This window comes from Macaca nemestrina, chromosome 15 (assembly GCF_043159975.1).
Source record: "Macaca nemestrina isolate mMacNem1 chromosome 15, mMacNem.hap1, whole genome shotgun sequence".
NCBI classification, from domain to species: Eukaryota; Metazoa; Chordata; class Mammalia; order Primates; family Cercopithecidae; genus Macaca; species Macaca nemestrina.
The window spans coordinates 95,291,008-95,300,876 of NC_092139.1; the positions used below are offsets into that span (position 1 = coordinate 95,291,008).

At 50.8% G+C, this 9,869-nt stretch overlaps 1 long non-coding RNA gene across 1 annotated transcript in view; it reads right to left on the bottom strand.

Moving 5' to 3' along the window:
* LOC105495735 (uncharacterized) overlaps positions 1–6,827 on the bottom strand; it is a 30,874-nt gene extending 24,047 nt beyond the window's left edge. Inside the window, exon 1 of the long non-coding RNA XR_011614038.1 lies at positions 6,733–6,827. This is a non-coding gene — a long non-coding RNA (uncharacterized lncRNA). The remainder of the gene's footprint in view (positions 1–6,732) is intronic.
* Between the last annotated feature and the right edge of the window lie 3,042 nt (positions 6,828–9,869).

Below are 9,869 nucleotides of genomic sequence, written 5' to 3' on the forward strand. Positions count from 1 at the left end.
AGCAAGACCCTCTCTCTACAAAAATAAAAAATAGCCAAGTGTGGTGGTGTGTATCTAGTAGTCCTAGCTACTCAGGAGGCTGACATGGGAGAATCTCTTGAGCTCAGGAGTTTGAGGCTGCAGTGAGCTGTGATTGTGCCACTGTACTCCAGCCTGGGTGACAGCTCAAGACTCTGTTTAAAAAAAAAAAAAATTAGCGGCCTCCCAGGGAAGGGTTTCTAGCCATCTGTTGATGACCACTGACTTGGGAATCGTGGGGATTCCTGTTCTTCCTCCATCTGCACCGCCAGACTCAGGCATATGAGTTGCTACCAGGCCACCTTCTCACCAAGAGTTAGAAGATCTGCCCACAGAGCTGGGGAAGAGGTGGAGCTGTCATGAATAGTGAAGATCTGTGCACTCATTCTGGAAGCATCTTATTGACAAACGAGTCAGTGGTGTAGCTACAGCAGGCAGCCTTGTCCATCACATCTCTCCTCTCAGCCAAACTCCTTGGCCTGCCCTCCAGGGCTTTTCATGGACTCGTACCTACTGACTTTGTCTGACTCACATCCTTCCATATCCCAACTTCCCCTCTTTATTCCAGCCCCATCAAACCAGGCAGCAGTCCCTTTTCAGCCTCCGCACCTGTGCACATGCTCGTTCCTTTTTCTGTACTGGGTAAATTCATGTGCAATACCCAGCTAAAATGTCCCTTCCTCCAGGAAGCTCCTCTGGTCCTGAAGTCTGTCTCTCACCTTAATCTGACGTTCTGGGTCCATCTCCCCCATTGGGCTAGAAGGTTCTTGAGGGTGTGAACTTTGTGTTTTACACCTTCACAGTTGGCCAGCACCCGGTACCAGACAGTCCTATGGAGTTACGTCACTTAAGCTTCGGAGCCTCAGCTTCCTCTACTGGATAATGGGATTTCCATGCCAACCTCCTAGCATCGTGGGGAGGAGGGAATGAGCAAGGCCTGTGAAGCTCCATCAGAAGCGGCCCCTCATAGCAGTCCCAGGGCTGGGCAGAACAGTGCCAGCCCCGAGCTGGGGGCAGTGAGGGTGACGACCAGTATGCATGAGTCCCCCGCTGCAGAGGTGCAGACTACGGGTCATTCACTCCTTGTGGCTCAAAGCCACCTTCGTCTCCTGTCCTCCCCCTGACCCTGCAGAGGGAACAGTCCCTGCCAGGTTAACACTCACTGACCTCATACCACACCCTTCAAGAGACCAAAAGGAGAACTCGTTTCCCAGCCAGGGGCCAGCTGTCCTCACAGAAGTCACGAGGCTCAGCACAGGTGAAAGCTGAGCCTGAGTCACGGAGGCGCCTGCCTCCTGCCCCCAGCCCTAGCAGGACTCAGACAGAACAGGGTGAGGCTCTCCCAGGTCCCAAAGACCTCCTGGTGCCAGGAGCTTCCCAGATGTCATCTCACATCCCCGCACCAGCCTGGTGAGGGGTGCACCCTTAGCATCCCACTGTACAGATGGGAAAAATGAGGCTGAGTGTTGAATGACGTGCCCAAGGTCTCACAGCTGCTAAGTGGGGGAGCCAGGATTTGAACCCATGTTCCTAGGACATTCCAGTCCTCTCCACTTCCTGACCTTGGTCAGTTTCTGCTGTGGGTGTTTTCAGCCTGGGAACTCCCTCCCCTCCGCAATATCCACACTCTTTATTCAGGTGTGCAGCTGAGGGGGCCTTTGAGAAACAGCAGGTAACGATACAGGTTCTCACCCAAAGCGCTGGGATGTTGTTGCCTCCGAGGGTCAGAGGGTTGGGAGCCTAGCTCAGCCAGCCCATAACTCACAGCCTGGACACAGGGGGCTTGTGCCAGAAGATCGAGCCCCAGCTGACCCCCCTGCTGTGTGGAGGGGGTCAGGAAGGGGCCCAGATCCACCCTCCCACCTGGCGACTGCATTTATTGAGTGCCTGCTCTAGTCACCACCCAACGAGTGGCTTGCTTTCACTTCCTTGCGTGTGTCCCGCATGACCCCACCTCCCAGTCTTTATGCCCGCAGGCCCTCCCTCATCTACTCAGCAGACATGCATTGAGCCCCTACTGTGTTAGGCACTGAGAAGAGAGCAGGGGACAAGGTGAACACAGTCTCTGCTCTGTTATCACGTGGAGGAAACACAATACACAGCAAAGTGAACCAGTCGCTAAATAAGTCAAGATTGCATGGAGCTGCAGAGGAAATGAACTGAGCACTGTGCATCACGTGGGGGCAGTCAGGAGGGCTCCCTGGAGGAAGAGGCACCTGAGCTGAATGCTTAGAGATGAGAAGGCAAGGGTCTGGAGAAGGAGCATGGATTCGCATTAATGAAACAAGAGAAGCATTTGCACAGTTCCTGCCATACAGTGGGGCTCCCTCAATGTCATTCATGGTGTCTGCCTAATATAACACCATATAACCACACCATCCTTCAGCCACCGAGCGCTTTATAATTTATGTAGTGCAGAGCACTTCACAGTTTCTATCGCGTATTCCCACTCAAGACCTTCCTAGCTCCTCACATCTGCCCTGAGGTGCAGAGATGAGGACACTGAGGTTGAGAGGAAAATGTCACCCAAGGTCACGCAGGCAGATGTCTCCCTCCTCGCCCAGGCCTCCTGCCTCTCTCTACCTGCCTCCCCACCTGCCTTTCCCTAGAAGGCAGCGGCTGGAGGACTCCTGCCTTCACCCCCTCACAAGCCCACCAGCCTCCCGGGAGGGAGGGCGGCTCTGCACCAGCCCATATATAACCCACTCCACGCACCTTCTCCACATTAATAAATGGGGAACAGTGGGGTCATAAATCCTGGGGCTGCCAATGTCCCCGGGACCAGCTCTTTCTCTGGCCACGCACTAGTACTTTTTACAACCCATTAATTAGTCCCTCTAATAAAGTTTGACAAAATGATAACTTGCCCATGAAAAGTGTTGTAATAAATACATTTTCCCTAACTTTTGACCATTCGAGCATGGCCGCCTCATAAACCCTCTGCCACGGTTCACTGCCTTATTGTCTCTCTATATTTCTCCATCACCAAGGAAGTTCAGGGCCTGGGGCCTCATGGACTCAGGACAGGCCTGGGCCTGATTCTGGGAACACAGCATCATCAGGGAGACAGCCACGGGTGGTCCCTCCTCTGCTCAAGACCTGCAGTGGTTCCCACCCCCACAGAATGGCAGTTGCCAGGCTCTAGTCTCTCCTTCCTGAGTCCTGTTCTATCCATGTGGCCCCTGAACAAACATTTTCTGGACATTATGTTTTCTTCAAACTGATTCTCTTAAATAACCTTATTTTGCAAGGAAGCTTTAGATCATCATTATGGAAAACTGGAAACACCATGTAATAATCACTGAAAAGGGGCCAGGCGCGGTGGCTCACACCTGTAATCCCAGCACTTTGGGAGGCCGAGACGGGCGGATCACGAGGTCAGGAGATCGAGACCATCCTGGCTAACACGGTGAAACCCCGTCTCTACTAAAAAATACAAAAAACTAGCCGGGCGAGGTGGCGGGCGCCTGTAGTCCCAGCTACTCGGGAGGCTGAGGCAGGAGAATGGCCGGAACCCGGGAGGTGGAGCTTGCAGTGAGCCGAGATCCGGCCACTGCACTCCAGCCTTGGCGACAGAGCGAGACTCCGTCTCAAAAAAAAATAAAAATAAAAAAAATTTAAAAATACAAAAATACAAAAAAAACCTAGCCGGGCGAGGTAGCGGGCGCCTGTAGTCCCAGCTACTTGGGAGGCTGAGGCAGGAGAATGGCGTAAACCCGGGAGGCAGAGCTTGCAGTGAACTGAGATCGGGCCACTGCCTTCCAGCCTGGGCAACAGAGCGAGACTCCGTCTCAAAATAATAATAATAATAATAATAATAATCACTGAAAAGGAAATTAAAATAAACACAATGCAAACAAAAGATGTCACTAGGTCAGGCACGGTGGCTCACGCCTATAATCTCAGCACTTCGGGAGGCCGAGGAGAGCGGATCGCTTGAGCTCAGGAGTTCAAGACCAGCCTGGGCAACATGGCAAAACCCTGTCTCTACAAAAAATACAAAAATTAGCCAGGCCTGGTGTCGTGTGCCTGTAGTCCCAGCTACTTGAATGGCTGAAACAGGAGGATCGCTTGAGCCTGACAGGTCGAGGCTGCAGTGAGCTGTGTTCGCGTCACTGCACTCCAGCCCTGGGTGACAAAGGGAGACCCTGTCTCAAAAATAAAAAATAAAAAAGTCACTAAATCTCAGACAACCATTACTGTTTTTTTCCTGGCACTTCGAGCCCAAGGTCTGTCTTCCCTCTTTTTGTTGTAAAGGAAGTTCAGTGAGGCTAGACAGGCATTAAAGACACATCAGCACCAAGCTGAGACTTTCTTCCCGGTGTAGACAGAAGGTCTGAAAAAGAATTTCAAGAGGAATGACGTCCCTTGGAGAGTCTCTGGGATTGACTCAGCATTAACAATTACATAACGAATGCCCAGGTGTCGTGGATCATGCCTGAAATCCCAGCACTCTGGGAGGTTGAGGCAGTTGGATTGCTTGAGCTCAGGAGTTCAAGACCACCCTGGGCAACATAGCGAGACCCCAGCTCTACAAAAAGTTTAAAAATTAGTCAGGTATGGTGGTGTGTGCCTGTAGTGCCAGCTACTTGGGAGGCTGAGGCAGGAAGATGGCTTGAACCCAGGAGTTTGTGGCTGCAGTGAGCCATGATCATACCACTGCACTCCAGCCTGAGTGACAGAGCAAGACTCTATCTCAAAAAAAAAAAAAAAAAAAAGATTGTAAATGAAATCATTGTTTCCTTTCTGATCACTTTCCTGATTACTAACAAGAAGAAAACCTCAGTTTGGTGCTGATGGGTCTTTAACGCCTCCCCTTTTGCTAGCTCCCTTTTAAACAAAAACCAAGCAGACCTCAGGCTGAGAGCCCTCAGTGGACGGTAGCGCCTGGCTGGACTTTCACAGATCGCTCTGCTTTGTTTTTGTTGCACTTTTGTTTAAGGTCACCGTCTTTTCAGGGCAAGTGGAACGTGCTTTTCATTTACTCTGGCAGTATAAAGTGTCCTTTTTAAATACGCTCATTTAAGCTGAAAGAATGAGTTGGTTTCATGAAAAGTATCGAATCAATATGAGCATCGGTAGAAGAGAAATTAGGAAAAACGGCAAAGTGGAAAGTGGATGATGGGCTGGAGGGTTCTTTCGGGGCAGTTGGGGGCTCCCAGGTTCACAGACCAATCAACATAAAGAGCAGTCCCTCATTTCACAGTTTGCAAAAGGCTTTTCCAAGCACAGTCTCAGTCAATGCATCCTATGCCCGGTGACCCTGTTTTCCAGGGCCTCACCCACAGCCAAGGCCACGTCTTGTAAGCATCCCAGCTGCCAATCACAGACTATTGCGGGCACTTTATAGACATCGCTGAACCATGCCCTACACCTGGCTTGAGTGGAAGACACAACTCGGACCCCACATGCCAGAAGAGGAAACTGAGGCTCCAAGAGTCACATGGCAGTTTCTTTCCTGCAGCAGTTGTGACAAATTCGCACAAATTCATTGGCTGACAACAACAGAAATGCATTCCCTGACAGTCTGGAAACGGAAGCCTGAAATCAAGGCGTCAGCAGGGCCATCCTCCCTCCAAAGCCTCTCAGGGGGATCCTTCCTTGTCTCTTCCAGCTTCCGGTGGCCCCCGGCATTCCTTGGCTGGTGGCTGCATCCTTCCAGTCTCTGCCTCCATTCCCACACGGCCTTCTCTTCTGCGGCCTCCTCCCTCCTTCTCCTTCTCCAAGGACACCAGTCACTGGACTCCGGGCCCTCCCTAATCCCAGTTGATACTGTCTCAAGATCCTTTATTTATTTATATCTGCAAAGATATTTTTTCCAAACAGTGACATTCACAGTTTCTGGGGGACATCTTCTGGGAAGTGGGTGGGGTCACCATTTAACCCACAACAAGCAGTATCAGGATTGATGCTTAGAACGGAGCCTGGTTTCCTTCACTGGACACACAGGCACACAGCGGAGCCTACCTCCCCTGCCCGTACCACCATGGGTTGCCCACCCCGCCTCCTCAGACCCACAAACTCAAGGCACCTGGTGAAACAGCAGGCACCTGGTGTGGCAGGAACCAGGCCTCGCACCGTCTCACGCTCCCGTTTAATTAGGACAGAAGACTGAACTCTGCTCAATGATACCAGCATCAGCCCACTCACCTGCTTAGGGACCCATCTCTTTGAGGAAATTTATAGCCGTAATTTAGTAGGTGAATTATGGCTGCTGGCACCTGAGCCATGAGAATTGCCCGGGAACATTAAACCCACCTGCTAACACCCCTTGATGCTGGAACCACCCTCACGGCGCCTGTAAAACAGGGAATGGCAGAGAATGGGGACCCTCCTGGGATCCGCAGGGCCCCCAGGACCGCAGCAGCCTCCTGAGCTGGGGGCAGAGAACTGGGTTTTCCTCCAAGTGCTGCCTCACTGGGTGACCTGTAGTGGGTCCTCGGACCTTTCTGAGTGCCAGTGGCCTGGCGATGCCAAGTGTGGTGTGCTGGCCAGCAGCATCTAGGAGATGGTTAGAACTGCAGACACTCAGCAACCCTCACTGAATCCAGACCTGCACGTTACCAGGTCCCCACTCCAGGGGTGTGTGGCCAGAGTGACGCTTGGGAAGCGCTGGCAGAAGCACAGGATGGAGTATGCCTTGGTCTCTGGGAGGTGCTGTAACAAAACACCACAGAGTGAGTGGCTTATGAGCCACAGGAATTCACTACTCACAGTTCTGGAGGCTGGAAATCCAAAATCAAGGCACATGGGCAGGTTCAGAGTCAGGTGAACGCCCACTTCCTGGTTCCTAGACTGACTTCTCGTCTCACCTGGTGGAACAGGCAAGGAAGCCCTCTGGGGCCACTTTTATAAGGGCACTAGTCACATTCACAAGGGATGGACTCTCGTTACCTAATCACCTCCCAAAAGACCCACCTCCTAACACCATCACCTTGGGTGTTAGATTTCAAAGTACAAATTCTAGGGTGACACAAACATTCCAACCATAGCAGGGCACAAACCATGCAAGCCTGGCACACCACGAATCCAGTCCCCGACATGGACCATGCACATGCTCACAGTCCCTGCCACCCCTCAGAGACACCACACACGGTGCACACACACCTCACTTCACACATTCATGGAAATGCACGCTCCAATACACAACACACACTCATATATGCACCTGTGTACAATCTGTGCCCATTCCCAAATGTGTCAGTGATGGTAGGATTGCAGGCAGCTGAGAAAGACTGCTTGAGGTTCTCATACACATTTGTCCATTCAGCATATTTACTAGCCAATGACTGGGAGCCAGGCATGCAACAGATGTCAGTGTATGAAGTTAAAGAAGGAGGAGTCCCTGGCCCTCAGCTCAAGGTCACGATGTGGTCTGATTGATGCAATAACAGGTGGATACACACAGTAATGGGAGAGGGAAGGGGAGGAGATCAACCAGCCCTTGGGGAGAAGGTGGACCAGAGAGGCTTCCCAGACAAAAAGACCTGGGCTGGATCCTAGCAAATAAGTATGAGTGTTCTTGGCAGGCAAAGTAAATGTATTCTTCTGTTTTCACACTGCTGTAAAGAACTTCCTGAGATTGGGTAACTTATAAAGGAAAGCGGTTTAATCGACTCACAGTCTATCTTGCCTGGGGAGGCCTCAGAAAACTTATGATCATGGCAGAAGGTCAAGGGGAAGCAGGGCACCTTCTTCACAAAGCATCAGGAAGGAGAAGTGTTGAGCGAAGGGGGTAGAGCGTTATTATACCATCAGATCTCGTGAGAACTCACTATCACAAGGACAGCATGGCGGAAACCATCCCCATGATTCAATTACCCCCACCTGGTCTTTCCCTTGACATGTAGGAATTATGGGGATTACAATTCGAGATGAGATTTGGGTAGGGACACAGAGCCTAACCATATCAGTAAGAAAGGACATTTTCAGTAGAGAGAACAGAAGCAGCAAAGTCTTAGAGGCATAAATAGGTGGCTCAGGGCAGGCGAAGGTGCAGAATGTATGCCATGCCCTGATACCAAGGTTCCTAAATTGGAATCAAGTCCTCTTATCCTCTCCACTCCCCTCCCCCACACCCCAATCAGGCCACCCTCACCTCTTCCTTGCACCAAAACAAGAGCATTCTTGCAGGACTCCTTGCTGGACTTAAGTCTTACTCCTTCCAGACCCACTCACCTCCCTTTACAGCCTCAGGGACCTTCCTACCATGCAAATCTGATCATATGACCCTCTTGATAAGCCCTGCCTTGGCTCCCTAGTGCCCTAAGACTAAAGACTAAAGTTTCCAGGTCTCTCAGGTTCTGTCCAACTCTCATATCAAGTTGCATCTGCAATGCTGTTGTAATCTCACCCAGCTCCCTCACACTGCCTTACCTTTACATGCACCATTTCTTCTGCTTGAACGTCCCTTTCCCAACTCCCTTCTCCACCTGTCAAACTCCTATTCATCCTGCAAAACCCATGATGCCAAAGGTCTTTTCATCCAAAATGCCTTCCATGAGAGATGCTTGGAAAGGGAAAAAAAATATTAAGCATTGGGGTCAGGTCTTCAGTGGTTTCTCAGAAATTCAGGCTCTGGGATGAGACAGGGGCAGGAATGTGCAGGGGTTTTGAGGTTCAAACACATCCACAAGGCAACCCCAAAACATTTTGCCGAGTTTTTTCTCTTTCTTTTTTAAATTAGATTTTCATATTTCAGAGATTAAGAAGCTCAAAACATTTTCCGTGATAATCTTTCCTAGTGCCTCAAGACAGCCAAACTGGTTTTATTTTTATTCACTCAGATCTGAGCTTTTTGAGCACTTAGGACAAATGAAGCCCTATTTCACAGAGAAGGAAAACACACAGAACCCACCCCCTAGAGGCCTGCACTAGACTGAGGACATGGGTAAATAACAACAACAATAATGATAACGATGGCTGTCAGGGCTCCGGGAAGGGGTACTACAGACAAGGTCTCTGACCACAAAAGAGGCTGCACAAATCCACATAAAACAACCTCAAACCAGCGAGACAGGAGGTCATGCGCTGAACTGGGGTGTGAGGAGATTTCAGAGGCTGTAGAAGGGCCGTGTGGCAATCCAGGAGGGCTTTATGGAGGAGGGAAGTTTCTCCTCCCACAGCCTCAGTGACCTAAATTCCCCCTAACGAAGACAGGCCACTGGGGCCTGGCCTGGGTGTGCTGGTCCCTTGCAGCTATTTCAGGCACCCTGTGCTCCATCGAGGCAAAAGTATACTCCTAAGTGACTTCTCAAATGAGATTGTTCAGAATTCCCAGCCAGTGCAATTAATGGATCCCAAACACTGTTAATCATGTTTTCTGTAGCCAGTGTATACAGAGGCTGATCGATCCTCCCTGAACAGCCAGTTACGGAGGCACCGCAGATCAAGCCCGCCCGGAGAGGTAAAGAGGCCACGCCTGGTGCCAGCGGGGGGTTTTAGAGACTTTTCACCAAGCAAGGCTCCATGCGAACCCACCTGCCTGCCTTCGGGGTGTGGCACCAGCAGACTCAAGCCAGATGGAGTTGCATACTCACACCCAGAGAGCAGAAGACCCTGAGACCTTTTCACTTGGGAGGGAGCAAACGAGCCTGATTTCTGAGTGTGCTACCGTGTGTGCATGTGAGGTGTCTTTGTGCCAGGTGTGTGTGTGTATATGTGCAGACGAGGTGGCTGCGGGTGCTAGTGAGTGAGTGTGTGGGGAGGCATGACTGGAAGGATGTATGGTTGAAGAGATGAGTGTGCACGTTTGTGTCTGAAAGCTACATGTTATTGCAACTGTGGGCATGTTTGGGTCCAATCAATCTGCTATAACAAAATACTGTAGACTGGATGGCTTGCAAACAATA